The 17,768-nt window shown below is 46.5% G+C and overlaps 1 protein-coding gene across 9 annotated transcripts in view; it reads right to left on the bottom strand.

Moving 5' to 3' along the window:
- The window catches only part of st3gal2 (ST3 beta-galactoside alpha-2,3-sialyltransferase 2), a 782,475-nt gene that overhangs the window by 453,594 nt on the left and 311,113 nt on the right, over positions 1-17,768 (bottom strand). The gene's annotated exons all lie outside the window — the stretch shown is intronic.

Below are 17,768 nucleotides of genomic sequence, written 5' to 3'. Positions count from 1 at the left end.
TAAGAGTCAACCACATTCCTGAGTGTCAGGAGTCACGTATAGGCCAGACCAGGAAAAGACCGCAGATTTCCTTCCCAGGGTTTTTACGACAATCAGCTCGTTTTATGGTCACTATTACCGATACTAGCTTTTTATTCCAGATTTATTTAATTAATTGAATTTAAATTCCCCAGCTGCCATGGTTGGATTTAGAACTCATGTCTCTGGATCATTAGTCCAGGCCTCTGGATTACTGGCCCAGTAACATAACCACTATGCTACCATATCCCCAATTGCTCAGCAAAAACCTGAACGGGGCAACCGCAAGTGTGACATTATTCCATTCTCCACAGCAGTTATTCCGTGACCTCTCCCAGTGAGACTGCCGATTCGTGCCAAGTTAGGGTTAGCTTTGTAGGTCTACATTTTGAGTTTATATAATGGCCAATGGTGTGATGGTTGACAGCTGAGATTTGTCAGTATCACTGGCTGACAGTCTAACCCAATATTCAAGGACAGCAACCACAATTGTACATACTGCACTTTTCTCCTCTACCCTGTAAAGCGCTTTGAGACATCATTCTGCACTTGAAAGAACCATTTTCCGAATACGTGATCCTTGCCCGCTGGAATTGGATGTCGGGAAATCACAGGTATGCTACCTATTAATTAATCAGAAAATCGACCCTGAAGAGCACGGTTATGTTGCCACAAAAGCAAAATACTGCAGATGCTGGAAATCTGAAATAAAAACAGAAAATGCTGGAAATACTCAGTAGGTCAGGCAACATATGTGGAGAGAGAAACAGAGTTAACGGCCGCGATTTTGCGCCTGGAGGTGGGATGGTGGCGGGTCTGCTGTTCGGCGGGTTCCAGACCCGCTCCCGGTTCCCGCCGCCTTGCAGTTGAAATTTTACGTTGATTGGCCTTTTAAGGCCGACGTGCGGTTTCTCCAAGGCAATTGCTGGATGCGGGTCAGCTGCTCGCGTCTGATGACGCGATGTTGGACTGATTATTTAAAGGGGCCATGTCCCCTCTGAAGATTCATTTCCATTTTGTTCCCTGAAGTGCTGCAAATTGTTGAGGAGGTCAGTTCGAGGTCGGTCTGCATACGCACCTGGGTACAGTGTCGCAAGATGTTTAATGATCTGGTGTGATCAACAAAAGTGAGTATAACATCACACTTACCTTCCAGCTGCTTCCCATCTCTTCTCATCCCCATCACTCTGCATTGGCAACCTTCCCCTGCACATCCCAACTCACTCTAACATCCCTTGCACCCTCACCCATCCCTCTTTCTCTGTACAGAATCATGTCACCATCTTACTATGCACCATTCACACTCTTATGCAATGCCAACAACTAACAACGCACAGGGAGTGCACCTCACTCCTTCATAGTCTCCCTCTAAACATCTATGTCATCCATTCTTTACACTCACTCCATCAATCTCTTTCAAACTCCATTGTGTCCCTCATTACAGGAGAAGAGAGCCCACAATAAAAGGGAGAGGGAGAGGACAGGAGGAGGCTCACCATCCCTGGCGCACCTAACGAGCACTGAGGAGGCAGCACTGGAGATCGTCGGAGGTGCAGAGGAGCTGGAAGTGGGGGACGGAGAGATGGGCGTAGAAGAGCAAGCTGGTGACAGAATTGCTTTCCAACCCTCTGATTTAGCATTCGTGAGTGACTAATATGGGAGATGATGTTCATAGAGATTGAGTGCTAAGCATCTGCACAATGGGATGTGTCGGCAACATACATTTCACTTGTATAACTCATGCCTTTACTCGCCTAGAAGACCATCGAGAGCCCCACTCCCCACTGTCCAGGAGGAAGAGCAGGAGCACTCCTCAGAGGAACCACCAGCCTCTGAGGGAGCAGCGTCACCAGCATTCAGCGCCCCCAGCACCAGTGCAGAGACGCACACCTCAGTGGGTTTTTTGCGAGATAGAATAGTGTTATCACCTGGTGTATCACAGCTCACAAGTGAGCAGGAGCAGATGTTGGAGACAGGTACAGCAGTGGATAGTCCTCGTCGGAGGATGCTGGGCTCTGCCAGCTCTACTCAGCTGCATGTAAACGCTGAGCCTCTGGGGCCATCCAGAAAGAGAGCGGTGCTGGAGCTTCAGGAACACGTGCAGGAGGCTGAGTGGGTTTGTTTCCACGGTAACTACGAGTGTGCAGAGAATGGAGGAGTCCATCGTAAACATTAGCAATGCCGTGGTGAACGCTATGGGCAATCTAGATGCCGCTATGGAAAGGATGGCAACCTCCATGGAGGACCTAACTCACCAGGCACAAGCCAACATGGTGGTTCTTCTAGATAGATGGTCAGCTATGGAGGATAGAAGGCCATCTATCATGGAGAGGAACCAGAAGCACATGGATGTCCCAGTTATGAGGACTGTCAGTACAGAGACGAGTCCACGTGGTCCCACCGATGTGCAACAAGGTGCTCTCCAGCAACTTGCTAACAGTGAAGTGCGGGCGACCCATGAGAGGGACGGTGGTGTTCGAGCACAAGGCAGTGGGGGCTCCTCTCCAAGCGCTCACACTCCCTTGCCACTGCCGAGCCCTCGGTCAGAGCCCCATCTGCCTGAGCCAACAGAGATGGCCGAGTCTGCCCCTGCACAGCCGCAGGAGGAGCAGACTTTGGCAGGGCCCTCCAAGGCTCGCAAAACCAGAGGACGGCCGCCAAAGGCGTCTAAGCAGGAGCAGCAGGGGAGTGAGCAGGCTGAAGCCACAGGGGTCTCACAACGTAGAAGCATGCGTAAGAGGAAGATGTCACGTTAATAATCACAAGGGTTCTCACTTGGGTGTTATGATAGATTTATTTGTAAAGTTTCTGTTCTTTGCCAATATTGTAATAAGTTGATGTAGAACGAAGGTTTGGCATCGTTGCCGTCTGTGTGCTGACAATTTGAAGTGGTACAGTTTAGGGTAAGTGCACCTTTAAAATCCAGCAATGCAGGTTACAGTGGATCGATAGTGCACAACACATACTTACAGCCTAAACACAGATTATGCCCCCCAAATTATTCAATCACCAACCTTACAGATTTCTAAATGACAAGATTTGAGAGTGCAGCTTTTACACTGCAGTTGCAGCTGTGAAGTCCCCAGCTCGCTAGTGTTCACGCCACACTTACCTGGCGTGTTGTTAGAATGTTGTGATACGCGACCCAGAAGCTGGAAAATCTAAAAACCCTGTGAAAATAGCTTTAAAGTACCACTTAAAAGGCAGTTAAGTGCCTTTAATCCCTTTCCCACCACTTGGTGTCGGGTCTGTTTGCAAATCAGAGACCTGACACTTGGGAAAGATGCGTGAAGGTGGGATCACAGTGGATTCAGAACCCGCCGTCAATCATTGCGATTTTAACCTCTGACCCGCCTCCAATCCCGCCGTCTGAATTCCGGCCAACGTTTCAGGTCGACGAAACATTAACTCGGTTTCTCTCTCCACAGATGCTGCCCGACCTGCTGAGTATTTCCAGCATTTACTGTTATGCTGCTGCTGTACTTTCCCCATTGATCATTCTGGTTCCTGGCTGAAACCTTGTGCCAACTTGAAAGTGAATGTTCTAGGCAGCTGTCCAGGTCTCAAACCTCTCCTTTTTGTATAATGCCAATTTTGTTCCCATCAAGGTGACGTATGCTAGTACTTGGGGATGGAACACTTTCCATTTCTGTGTCCAGTGTCAGCAGCCATCACTCTGCAGTCAGATACAGCACAGTTAGATAGAGAGTAAAGCTCCCTCTGCTCTGCCTCAGTCCAACTTCAGAAGAATGCTCCTTACTGCACCAGTGTGGTATTTTTCACACCATCATGTGGCCTGTCTGAGTGTGATTGCCAATAATTAGTGCCAAATAGGGATGTGCTGTGAGCCCAAGGAACTTGGTCAAGATTGTCTAAATTCATCTCACATAAGATGCTTACAACCAACAAAAAGAGGAGACTTTCATCTTAATCAGTCCCTAACAGTAACTTAAAGATAGCAAAAAACTGCAGATGCTGGAAATCTGAAATAACAACAGAAAATGCTGGAAAAACTCAGCAGGCCAGGCAACATCCGTGGAGAGAAATTAGAGTCAACGTTTCAGGTCGAAACCCTTTTTCAAAACGTCGACTCTAATTTCTCTCCACGGATGTTGCCTGGCCTGCTGAGTTTTTCCAGCATTTTCTGTTGTTATTTAGTAACTTAAAGATGTTAGCCAACACAAATTAAAGTTATTTTTGTGATTAGCTTACCAAGTCTCTGCTCTCATTGTCCCGCCAACCTGAAGGTACAGTACTTTCACCCACAAGAGTAATTTGCCAGTGCACTCTGATGGGTCTGTGGCTATGTACAACATCACTAAACAAATTAAGAGCAAATTGAATCCCTTAGATCAACTTCTTATATTACAGGCATCATAATGTAATCAAAGAGCTTGGAGTCCGGTTCTGTGCAGAGTCTGTTATTAATATACGGACATTATTTTCAACTATGTGCGCAGGAAATAGTCTAATTGAGACAGCTCCCTGTTGCCACACATCCTTTCTTGTGCATTTTCCTTTATATTCCTCCACCTAAGCTTAGATTAACAACCAATCTCATTGTTCTTGCTTTTTATCTGTATTTAACCTGCAGTGTTGTCACTAGGATTTCAGTAAGTGTAATGGTGGGTGGGTGAAATTTCCATATGACACGTCAACTTGAACTGTAGAAAATATCCAGAAGTACCACTATAGTATACGGTCAGCCGCGGCTCAGTGGTCAGAAGTACCGCTACAGTATACGGTCAGCCGCGGCTCAGTGGTCAGAAGTACCGCTATAGTATACGGTCAGCCGCGGCTCAGTGGTCAGAAGTACCGCTATAGTATACTGTCAGCCGTGGCTCAGTGGTCAGAAGTACCGCTATAGTATACGGTCAGCCGTGGCTCAGTGGTCAGAAGTACCGCTATAGTATACTGTCAGCCGCGGCTCAGTGGTCAGAAGTACCGCTATAGTATACGGTCAGCCACGGCTCAGTGGTCAGAAGTACCGCTATAGTATACGGTCAGCCGTGGCTCAGTGGTCAGAAGTACCGCTATAGTATACGGTCAGCCGTGGCTCAGTGGTCAGAAGTACCGCTATAGTATACTGTCAGCCGCGGCTCAGTGGTCAGAAGTACCGCTATAGTATACGGTCAGCCACGGCTCAGTGGTCAGAAGTACCGCTATAGTATACGGTCAGCCACGGCTCAGTGGTCAGAAGTACCGCTATAGTATACGGTCAGCCGTGGCTCAGTGGTCAGAAGTACCGCTATAGTATACGGTCAGCATACTGTCAGCCACGGCTCAGTGGTCAGAAGTACCGCTATAGTATACTGTCAGCCATGGCTCAGTGGTCAGAAGTACCGCTATAGTATACGGTCAGCCGCGGCTCAGTGGTCAGAAGTACCGCTATAGTATACTGTCAGCCGCGGCTCAGTGGTCAGAAGTACCGCTATAGTATACGGTCAGCCACGGCTCAGTGGTCAGAAGTACCGCTATAGTATACGGTCAGCCACGGCTCAGTGGTCAGAAGTACCGCTATAGTATACGGTCAGCCGTGGCTCAGTGGTCAGAAGTACCGCTATAGTATACGGTCAGTATACTGTCAGCCGCGGCTCAGTGGTCAGAAGTACCGCTATAGTATACTGTCAGCCGCGGCTCAGTGGTCAGAAGTACCGCTATAGTATACGGTCAGCCGCGGCTCAGTGGTCAGAAGTACCGCTATAGTATACTGTCAGCCGCGGCTCAGTGGTCAGAAGTACCGCTATAGTATACGGTCAGCCGCGGCTCAGTGGTCAGAAGTACCACTATAGTATACGGTCAGCCGCGGCTCAGTGGTCAGAAGTACCGCTATAGTATACGGTCAGCCGTGGCTCAGTGGTCAGAAGTACCGCTATAGTATACTGTCAGCCGCGGTTCAGTGGTCAGAAGTACCGCTATAGTATACGGTCAGCCGTGGCTCAGTGGTCAGAAGGTTGCAGGTTTAAGTCCCACTCCAGGGACTTGAGCACAAAAGCTAGGCTGACACTCCAGTGCAGTACCGAGGGGGCGCTGCACTGTCGGAGGCGCTGTGTTTCAGATGAGACATTAAACCGAGGCCACATCTGCCCTCTCAAGTGGACGTAAAAGATCTCATGGCACTATTTTGAAGAAGAGCAGGGGTGCAGCGGTGTCCTCACCTGCATGTGGTCGCACGTGAGCTGCACATTGAGGGAATGGAATCCCTTCCTGTTCCTGAACACCTCCGAGTTTAAATGAGGGGTTTGAGTGGCCACATGTGTGCAGTCAATGGTTCCCTGGAACATGGGGAATCCTGCAATCCTGTTGAATCCTAGAGCTCTCTGCCTCTGGTCTTCTCTGACAATAGGGAATTACATATAGTTATTCCTCAGAGTGTATAGAGCTGCAGCAACCTCCCTTATGCAGAAGTGCACAGAGGATTGTGATATGTGACTGATAAGTGATTGTGATATGAGACCTGTGGCAGCCTGAAAGGTTCCAGTAGCATAAAAATTAAGTGCTACTGTGACCTTGACTGCCACAGGCAATGCAGTCCTGGCTTGCTGCGATGTCGAGTCTTCCTTCCATGAGGCCACAGATCTCTGTGACAACCTCCTTGGTAAAGCGCAGCCTCCTCAAGCACTGATTTTGGGTCATGGGAATGTAGGAGTAGTACCGTCTGAAGACCCTGGGTGGCTAGGGCCTGCTTCTGAGAGCCCTCCTCGCCCCTGTCTCCTCGCCCTCCTGTCCCTCTCTCCTCCAGCAGCTGGTGCTGCTCTGCCTGACCTCATCTCCTCCTCCCATTCCTCCTCCAGACCAAGGGGGACCCCTAGCAAGATCCCCATGACCAACCACTCCCTTTCTCCTGTTGACTCCTATAAGGTCTCCAATAAGGTGGAGTAGCACCGCACTGACTCTTTTTAGGTGAAGTCCTCAGAAAATTTCTGGAACATATGTTGATAGAGTGTTGGTGAAGTCTTGACAAAGTGTCCCAGAAAGTCTCCCGATGTGTATCAAAAGTCCTCTTCGAATGCAGTATAGTCAGTCGATCTCAATCAGCAAGTGAACAGTAAAAGCTGAGCATGGCTTTAAGTAGCACTCGCAATTCTCACCAACAGCTTCTGTACAACTGGTCGCTGTTAGGAGAGGTCAGTAATTGCAGCGCTAGCCAACACAATGTCGTGCAGCCACTTTAATGAGCTCTCATCACCAAGTTCCATCATGACCTCTCCCCTTTCTCCTTTGGCACCATTACTTCCGCCCCTCCTTTAAAGTAATAATTATCTACCACCCTCCAAAAGTGCATGGTAATTTTTGCCCCCAAGAGTGACTCTTTATCCTCAGTGATTTCAATGTTTATCTAAATTCCCCTTGCCCGCGCCTCCAACTTTTCTGTCCTCCTGCTCTTAGTCACTGTCTACATATTAACTTCCCCGCCCACACCCATGCTGTACCCCTCAACTTTGCCGTTAAGTTTCGATCATGGACGAGGCCATCTTAGATCAATTCCTTATCTCCCTCACCATCCACAGCTCCCTGAACATCTCTAACCTCAGCATCCTCACCAACACACTCTCCAACTCTCAAATCCCTCTCCTCTGCCTCTCCACCAATGTTCCTGCTAAGCTACATGGCCGCGCAGCAGTCTGGAGGTCCCGCGCAGGCTGCTCACTGGCTTTTATATGGAAGAAAATGCATATACGGGAAAATTTGAATGGGCCGCACAGCCAGTTAAAGGGGCCACGCACGACAAAAAAAAATAAGAGGGATCGTTGCTCTCCACCCACTGCCTCGGTTGACCGACCCAACAGTTCCCTTAGCTCTGTCACTGATTCCCTCAAACCCAAGGAATATAGTTGGACAGGGAGATTTACTCTACATCCATAAGAAATAGGAGCAGGAGCAGGAGTAGGCCATTTGGCCCCTCGAGCTTGCTCCACCATTCAATAAGATCATGACTGATCTGATCTTGGCCTCAGCGCCACTTTCCCGCCCGCTCTCCATAACCCTTCACTCCCCTGTAGCTCAAATATATTTCTATCTCTGCCTTGAATATATTCAATGACTCCATCTCTACAGCCCTCTGGGGTAGAGAATTCCAAAGATTCACGACCCTCTGAGAGTAGAAATTCCTCCTCATCTCCGTTTTAAATGGGTATCCCCTTATCCTGAAACTATGCCCCCTAGTTCTAGATTCCCCCACAAGGGGAACCATCCACCCTGCATCTACCCTGTCAAGCCCCCTCAGAATATTATGTTTCAATAAGATCACCTCTCATTCATCTAAACTCCAATGAGTATAGGCCCAACCTGCTCAACCTTTCTTCATAAGACAAGCCCTTCATCTCCAGAATCAACCTCGTGAACCTTCTCTGAACTGCCTCCAATGCAAGTATATCCCTCCTTAAATAAGGAGACTGCACGCAGTACTCCAGGTGTGGTCTCACCAGCGCCCTGTACAGTTATAGCAAGACTTCCCTACTTTTATACTCCATCCCCCTTGCAGTAAAGGCCAACACTCCATTTGCCTTCCTAATTAATTGCTGTACCTACGTGCTAATTTTTTGTGTTTCATATACGAGGATGCCCAGATCCCTCTGTACCGCAGCATTTTGTAGTCTCTCTCCATTTAAATAATAATTTGCTTTTTTATTTTTCCTACCAAAGTGGATAACCTCACATTTTCCCACATTATACTCCATCTGCCAAATTTTTGGCCACTCACTTAACCTGTCTATATCCCTTTGCAGGCTCTTTGGGCTCGATTTTACTAATAGAGGCGGGTTGAAGGTGGACCCGCTCCCGGCTGCCGCCTCCCATCAGTTACTATTTTGGCTTGATTGGCCTCGTTACGGCCGACGTGCGGGTCCCTCCAGGCAATTGCTTGGAGGCTGTCAGTTTCTCATGTCTGATGACGCATTGTTTGAATGAAAATTTAAAGGGGCCATGGCCCCTTTGGGAAAAATGTCAATGGGATGGATTGGTGCTGTATTATATAGAAAGGGGAGTTGACAGCGTCTGTTCTGAACAAAATTTAAGGAGTGAAATTGCTGATCATATTATTCCAGAAAGATATTTATGATTTTTTTATATATCAATTTATTATCTGACTATGAAATGAAAAAGATTCCAGATTTGTTCCAATCATTGGCTTAGTAATATTAATGCTTTTTTTTCTTAAAGGTGCTGGCTGTTGCAGGAATGGCAGCCCCAATAACTAAGGCTGCACCCAGGTTCAATGAGGGCTCTCTCCATGCTCTTGTTGAGGGTGTTAGAGGACATCAGGAGTTCCTCTTCCCTGGAAACGGAAGGAGGAGGCCTCTTCCGCAAACCAAGGCAGCTTGGCTGCAAATTGCTGAGGAGGTGAGCTCGAGGTCTGTGTGCAGACTCACATGGGTTCAGTGTGGGAAAAGGTTTCATGATCTGCTGAGATCACCTAAAGTGTGGCCTCTGTGTTCTGGGAAATGGAAGTTCAAGAGTGAAGGCTATGGGCGATTTCCATGTAGAATGTTGGTGGTGCCACTGAGTGCAAACCACCATTTATTGGACAGATGATGCCTGGAGTTTTGAGAATGTCGGACTTATATTCATCTCCATGTGTCTGCCGTCTTACGCAAATCTGGCATGGATTAATGCATCGCTTGCCTGACGGCCAGCAATGTGGTCGCCTGGTGCTGGATTGGCCACATCCGGCCCCGCATAGCATCACTCCTCATCCTTGTTCTCTTCCTCTTCATCTTCCCCCAAGGAGGCTGTGTGCTGAGCCACTTGTTCATCCAGCAGCACTAAACCGCGCTGCTCTTCCTCTGAATCTGGCGACCAGGATGAGAGGATGTAAATGGTTCCCATCCCATTGTTATAGATTTCAGTTGAGGCAAGAAGCTTGCAAGCACACACTCAAAGTGGCCTGAAATTATTCCCAAACAGTTCAAACAGCAGATGTGTGTCAGTTTAACCAGTCACAAGGTCAGTAGATTTGCAAAATCTTATCCCAAACCTCCAACAAAAAGTTGTTGCATTTGAATGCCAGCCATGTTACAGGAGCGCTTTTAAAGTTCTGCACCAATAATGACCATGATGTGGAGATGCCGGTGTTGGACTGGGGTGGACAAATGTAAGAAGTCACACAACACCAGGTTATAGTCCAACAGCTTTATTTGAAATCACAAGCTTTCGGAGCGCTGCTCCTTCGTCAGGTAAAGTGAAGAAATGCATATAGGCACAGCATATATAGTCAGAGAATACCGGCAGATGATTACAGGTAATCTTTCTAACTGCCCTTTATCACACCTCGGCAGAGAGATAATCACAGCAATCAAAGGTGTGAATGGTGTCCAAACAGGCCAGTCAAGAAAACATTATATCAAAGAACAATGAGGTGGGGTCACAGGGGGTCAAATGTTGCAGATGCTGGGGTCTGTATGAAAAACAAAAAAAACAAACAAAAAACTATTTTTTTGCTGGAAATCACAGCAGGTCCGGCCGCATCTGTGTAGAGAGAATAAGCCAACGACGACTCGAGTCTGGATGACTCTACGTCAGGTGGGGTTACATGTAGCGTGACATGAACCCAAGATCCCGGTTGAGGCCGTCCTGATGAGTGCGGAATTTGGCTATCAGTTTCTGCTTGACGATTTTGCATTGTCGTGTGTCTCGAAGGCCGCCTTGGAGAATGCTTACCCGAAGATCGGAGGCTGAATGTCCTTGACTGCTGAAGTGTTCCCCGACTGGGAGGGAACACTCCTGCTTGTCGATCGTTGTGCGGTGTCCGTTCATCTGTTGTTGCAGTGTCTGCATGGTTTCGCCGATGTACCATGCTCCGGGGCATCCTTTCCTGCAACGTATGAGGTAGACAACGTTGGCCGAGTCACATGAGTATGTACCATGTACCTGGTGGGTGGTGTCCTCATGTGTGATGATGGTATCTGTCTTGATGATCTTGCATGTCTTGCAGAGGTTGCCGTGGTCGCTGTTCTCCTGAAAGCTGGGTAATTTGCTGCGAACGATGGTCTGTTTGAGGTTAGGCGGCTGTTTGAAGGCGAGTAGTGGAGGCGTGGGGATGGCCTTAGCGAGGTGTTCGTCGTCATCGATAACATGTTGAAGGCTGCGAAGAACATGGCGTAGTTTCTCCTCTCCGGGGAAGTACTGGACGACGAAGGGTACTCTGTTGGTTGTGTCCCGTGTTTGTCTTCTGAGGAGGTCTATGCGATTTTTCGCTGTGGCCTGTTGGAACTGTCGATCGACGAGTCGAGCGTCATATCCCATTCTTATGAGGGCGTCTTTCAGCGTCTGTAGGTGTCCATCGCGTTCCTCATCGTCTGAGCAGATCCTGTGTATTCGCAGGGCTTGTCCATAGGGGATGGCTTCTTTAACGTGGTTAGGGTGGAAGCTGGAGAAGTGGAGCATTGTGAGGTTGTCCGTGGGCTTGCGGTAGAGTGAAGTGCTGAGGTGTCCGTCTTTGATGGAGATTCGTGTGTCCAAGAATGAAACCGATTCTGAGGAGTAGTCCATGGTGAGTTTGATGGTGGGATGGAACTTGTTGATGTTATCGTGTAGTCTTTTCAGTGATTCTTCGCCGTGGGTCCATAGGAAGAAAATGTCGTCAATGTATCTGGTGTATAGCGTTGGTTGGAGGTCCTGTGCAGTGAAGAAGTCTTGCTCGAACTTGTGCATGAAGATGTTGGCGTATTGGGGTGCAAATTTGGTCCCCGTGGCTGTTCCATGTGTTTGGGTAAAGAACTGGTTTTCGAAGGTGAAGACATTGTGGTCAAGGATGAAGCGGATGAGTTGTAGGATGGCGTCTGGAGATTGGCTGTTGTTGGTGTTGAGTACTGAGGCTGTCGCAGCGATGCCGTCATCGTGGGGGATACTGGTGTAGAGTGCCGAGACGTCCATCGTGGCGAGGAGTGTTCCTGGTTCAACTGGTCCGTGGGTGCTGAGTTTCTGTAAGAAGTCTGTAGTGTCGCGACAGAAGCTGGGGGTTCCCTGTACGATGGGTTTCAGGATGCCCTCGACGAATCCAGAGAGGTTCTCACACAGGGTTCCGTTGCCTGATACGATAGGATGTCCGGGTGTGTTGGCTTTGTGTATCTTTGGGAGGCAGTAGAAGTCTCCCACGCGGGGAGTATGTGGGATGAGAGTGCGTAGGATGCTTTGAAGGTCTGGATCGAAGGTCTTGATGAGTCTGTTGAGTTGGCAGGTGTGTTCTTTGGTCGGATCTGCGGGTAACTGTCTGTAGTGTTCCTGGTTGTCCAGTTGTCGGTATGCTTCTTTGCAACAGTCCGTTCTGTTCTGTATGACGATGGCTCCTCCTTTGTCTGCTGGTTTGTTGACGATGTTGCGGTTGGTCTTGAGAGCTTGGATGGCGTTGCGTTGTGCTCGGGTGACATTCTGGACTGTCTTGTGAGTGCGGTTGATGAATCTGGCGTTGATGCATCTCCTGACAGCTTGAGCATACATGTCAAGCTTAGGGCAGCGACCCTCCGGAGGGGTCCAATTTGACTCTTTCTTCTTCGGTTGCTGCACTGCGGATCCCTCTGTCTGCTGTTCCAGATCATTGATTGTCTCATTGGGTTCGCTGCTGACATCTTGGGATTTGTGGAAGAATTCCCGGAGCCTCATTCTCCTGATGAATTCCTCTGTGTCTGCCGCAAGACCGATGGGGTCCATTATGGTGGTGGGGCAGAAATTGAGCCCTCGGCTGAGAACTTCAATTTCGGCTGGTTGAAGGGTGTGGTCGGACAAGTTGACGATGGACTTCCCTGTGGTTTCAACCGTGGTACCGGGGGAGGCTTGGTTGCTGCTGGTGGTGATGCTGAGTTTCTCAAGCTTCCTGTTCTTGGTGTGCATGTAGGCAGCGTAGTTCCGTTGCCTCGTCTGTTTGGCGGTGTCTCGTAGCTGGTCTGCTGTGTCCTGAGCACAGGCTGAGAACATGGGCTCTATCTTGGTTTCGAGGTTGCGGCGTCTGCTGTAGAGCTGGTGTACGAGATGGTTGAGGAGTGTGCGAGAGGTACGACGGCAGAGTCTCTCAGCGTAGTCTGTGTTGTAAGTCGACTTGAGTGGGTTCGTGATCTGTAGTCTTTTCGGGATCTTGTCTGCTTTCTTGCATCTCTGTAGAAACTTGATGTCTGTGTCGATATGCGCGATCTTCTTGGAGATCCTCTCCAGTTTGAGCCAGCAGTTTGTGGTGTCGATAGTAGCCATGATGTGGAGATGCCGGTGTTGGACTGGGGTGGACAAATGTAAGAAGTCACACAACACCAGGATATAGTCCAACAGCTTTATTTGAAATCACAAGCTTTCGGAGCTAATGACGACAGATCATGTCCTCCATCAATTCGTCTCCTTGCAGCTGGACTGTTTCTGACAAGACGGGAAACAGGAGCCAGAGGCACAAAAATGGGAAACCTCTATCAAAATAGGATTATCAAGGCAGTTAACAGGCTCTTAACTGCCTTAACTACCTGTCCCACTGGTTGGAGTCGGGTAAGTTTGGGAGCAGCTGAACAGACACTCACGAAAATCGCGTAGTGGCAGGATGGAGGCGGGTTGGGTGTCTGAAGCCATTTTTTCCAATTTTAGCAGCTGACACCTCCAAAGCCACCTCCTCGGGGCTGTTAAAATTGAGCCCTTTATGTTCTCCTCACAACTTGCTTTCCCACCTATCTTTGTATCATCAGTAAATTTGGCTACAGTACACTCAGTCCCTTCATCCAAGTCATTAATATAGGTTGTAAATAGTTGAGGCCCCAGCACTGATCCCTGCAGCACCCTAGTTACAGTTTGCCAACCTGAAAATGACCCATTTATCCCGACTCTTTGTTTTCTGTTAGTTAGCCAATCCTCTATCCATGCTAATATATTATCCCCAACCCTGTGAGCTCTTATCTTGTGCAGTAACCTTTTATGTGGCACCTTATCGAATGTCTTCTGGAAATCCAAATTCACTACATCTACTGGTTCCCCTTTATCCACCCTGCTCATTACATCCTCAAAGAACTCTAGTAAATTTGTCAAAAACAATTTCCCTTTCATAAAACCATGTTGACTCTGCTTGATTGTATTCTGATTTTCTAAATGTCCTGCTATTACTTCCTTAATAATAGATTCCAGCATTTTCCCAATGACAGATGTTAGGCTAACTGGCCTATAGTCTCCTGCTTTCTGCCTCCCTCCTTTCTTGAATAGGGGCATTATATTTGCGGGTTTCCAATCCGCTGGGACCTCTCCAGAATCCAGAGAATTTTGGTAGATTACAACCAACGCATCCACTATCTTTGCAGCCACTTCTTTTAAGACCCTAGGATGTAAGCCATCAGGTCCAGGGGACTTGTCAGCCTTCTGTCCCATTAGTTTGCCTAGTACTTTTTCTCTAGTGATAGTGATTGTTTTAAGTCCCTCCCTCCCTATAGCCCCTTGATTATCAATTATTATTGGGATGCTTTTAGTGTCTTCTACCGTGAAAACTGATACAAATATTTGTTCAAAGTCTCTGCCATTTCCCTGTTTCCCATTATTAATTCCCCAGTCTCATTCTCTAAGGGACCAACATTTACTTTAGCTACTTTCTTCCTTTTTATATACCTGCAGAAGCTCTTACTGTCTGTTTTTATATTTTTTGCTAGTTTACTCTCATAATCTATCTTCTACCTCTATTATTTTTTTAGTCATCCTTTGCTGGTTTCTAAACATTTCCCAATTCTCTGGTCTACCACTAATCTTCGCTACATTGTATGCCTTTTCTTTCAATTTGATACCATCCTTAACTTCCTTAGTTAGCCACGGATGGTTCATCCTTCTCATAGAGTCTTTCTTTCTCACTGGAATAAACCTTTGCTGAGAGTTATGAAATATCTCCTTAAATGTCTGCCACTGCTTATCTACTGTCTTACTCTTTAATCTATTTTCCAATCTACTTTAGCCAACTCTGTCTTCATACCTTTGTAATTGCCTTTATTTAAGTTTAGGACACTAGTTTCAGACCCAAGTTTCTCACCCTCAAACTGAATTTGAAATTCTATCATGCTATGATCACTCTTCCCTAGAGGATCCTTTACTATGAGATCATTAATTAATCCTGTCTCATTACACATTACCAGATCTAAAATAGCCTTCTCCCTGGTTGGTTCCACAATGTATTGTTCTAAAAAACCATCCCAAATACATTCTATGAACTCGTCCTCAAGGCTACCCTTGCCAATTTGATTTGTCCAATCTATATGAAGATTAAATTTGCCCATGATTATCGCAGTACCTTTCTTACAAGCCCCTATTATTTCTTGATTTATACTCTGTCCTACAGTGTAGTTACTGTTATGGGGCCTATAGACTACTCCCACCAGTGACTTCTTTCCCTTACTATTTCTTAGCTCCACCCAAACTGATTCGACATCTTGACCTTCTGAGCCAATATCATTTCTCACCACTGCACTAATTTCATCCTTTATTAACAAAGCTACCCCACCTCCTTTTCCTTTCTGCCTATCCTTCAGAAATGTCAAATACCCCATAATATTCAGTTCCCAGCCTTGGTCACCTTGCAACCACATCTCTGTAATGGTTATCAGATCATACCCATTTATTTCTATTTGTGCCATCAACTCATCTATCTTGTTACGAATGCTGTGTGCATTCAGATAAAGAGCCTTTAATTTTGTCTTTTTACCATTTTTCCCTATTCTGACTCTATTTACTGGTGCACGCTTATGTTCGTACGCTCTGTCTCCTCCTGTCACACTCTGGTTATCATTACCCCTATCGCTACCCTGCAATATTGCCTTCTCCTTTGACATTCTAAATCACCTTTAAGCTGAATCCTCCCCCCCACTATTTAGTTTAAAGCCAATCATCCAATCATGCTATGCCTGACCTGAGTGCCCGATGCTGACTCTGGCTACCCAAAATTGAAAACGTTCCATTCTTTTGAGCTGTGGCTCAGTTGGTAGCACACTCGCCTCTGAGTCAGAAGGTTGTGGGTTCAAGTCCTACTCCAGGGACTTGAGCACATAAAGCTAGGCTGACACTCCAGTGCAGTGCTGAGGGAATGCTGCGCTGTCGGAGGTGCCGTCTTTCAGATGAGACGTTAAACCGAAGTCCTGTCTGTTCTCTCAAGTGGAAGTAAAAGATCCCACGGCACTATTTCGAAGAAGAGCAGAGGAGTTATCCGCGGTGTCCTGGCCAATATTTATCCCTCAACCAACATAACAAAAAAACAGATTATTTGGTCATTTTCACATTGCTGTTTGCGGGAGCTTGCTGTGCGCAAATTGACTGCCGCATTTCTCACATTACAGCAGTGACACCACTTCAAAAATACTTAATTGGCTGTAAAGCGCTTTGAGACATTCGGTGGTCGTGAAAGGCGCTATATAAATGCAAGTCTTTCTTCTTTAGCAGTAACTTTGATAAGGATGAAAAATAAAAGGGCGACAAAGGAATGAAGGTATTAAAGATGAAATCTCACAGCGCTGGATTTTAATCTTCTGGGTGACAAAAAATGAAAGTTAAAAGCAAAAAAAATTGCAAAGTTCTTGAGCATTTGTAATAAAAAAGAGTCATTATACTCCATGGAAACCACTGTGGTGTGGTGACATTTGCCTAATGTGTGCTTTTGTACCCACTGGAATTTCGCTTTGAAAGCTTTGTGTTTAATTCCCAGTGCTAACCTATAATTCAACATTGACAGGACTGTCACAGTTTGCAGTGCAAAGATAACTTCAGCTGATTACTAATAGACGGGCCTGAAATCCATCAATGCATGTATCATAGCACCCACATCAAACTGCTCCATTTTGATCTGGGTATTAGAATTTGGGCTACTTTCCAGCACTCTGTGCTCCCCACAAAAATCCCCTTCAATGGGCAAGCCCACACCTCCTAGCAATCAAACCTGACCTTTTACGCAAAATAAATGGAATGGTGTGTCACTGGGCGACCTTTCGATAGTTTTCTCCTGCTAATTCAAACTCCTTTTTTGTACAAAGAGAATAATCCAATAACACAAATTAAACAATATAAATAACACAGCAAAATAGGAATTTAGTGCTATATCAGGTACTTCAATTAAGCAACTTACTTCTTGCAATAAATTTAAATCATTTAGGTTATCCTGGACTGTGTGGTCTGGCAACATGGTGTTTTTCTGATGATTCAAAGAGATCAAGAATGTATGGTGGCTTCCTGTATGGATATACACCAAAAATAGTACAGGATGCTATCAAACCATTGCTGCTCCTGGAAATTGAATGTTCCACTGGCGCTGGGGAGAAGAAAATCTCAGATACATTCTACAACCCAATTTGCTAATCTCTGTTTAGTGATAGGTTTATCAAAAGTTTGTTCTCATGGGACACTTAAACTGTTTAAGTGTTTTTCTGTCTACACCAAACACTACCATTCTGTACATCACTGAAATACAATAAAGATGATGAATGTAGCTTCAGCATGAAGATTTCCTGAGATGCATAAAACTTGGAAATCATTTTAGACAAAAATAATGGATGTGATTTTAAAATTGCCCTGTGCATGGCAAACAAGATAAGGGACTTCAACCACCATGATGTTTGCTAATTTTACATACTGAAATAAAGAAATAAATTGAAATGTAACGAAAAGCAGGTGGTGTGTAAAATCCGCTAGTGACCATTTTGTGCCTGGCGAATTTACCGTTTTAGCCACAGGGAGGTTTTCTTTCTCTCTCTTCATTTGTTCATTCCTGACTAAAATAAAGGATTCAGCTCACGCTCTGGATGTCTGGGTGAATGATCCATAAC

Source organism: Somniosus microcephalus, chromosome 6, assembly GCF_052327205.1.
Source record: "Somniosus microcephalus isolate GS21.2 chromosome 6, FLI_Smic_1.0, whole genome shotgun sequence".
NCBI lineage: Eukaryota > Metazoa > Chordata > Chondrichthyes > Squaliformes > Somniosidae > Somniosus > Somniosus microcephalus.
The sequence above is the reverse complement of the archived record's forward strand: the minus strand, read 5'-3'. Positions and strand labels throughout refer to the sequence as shown.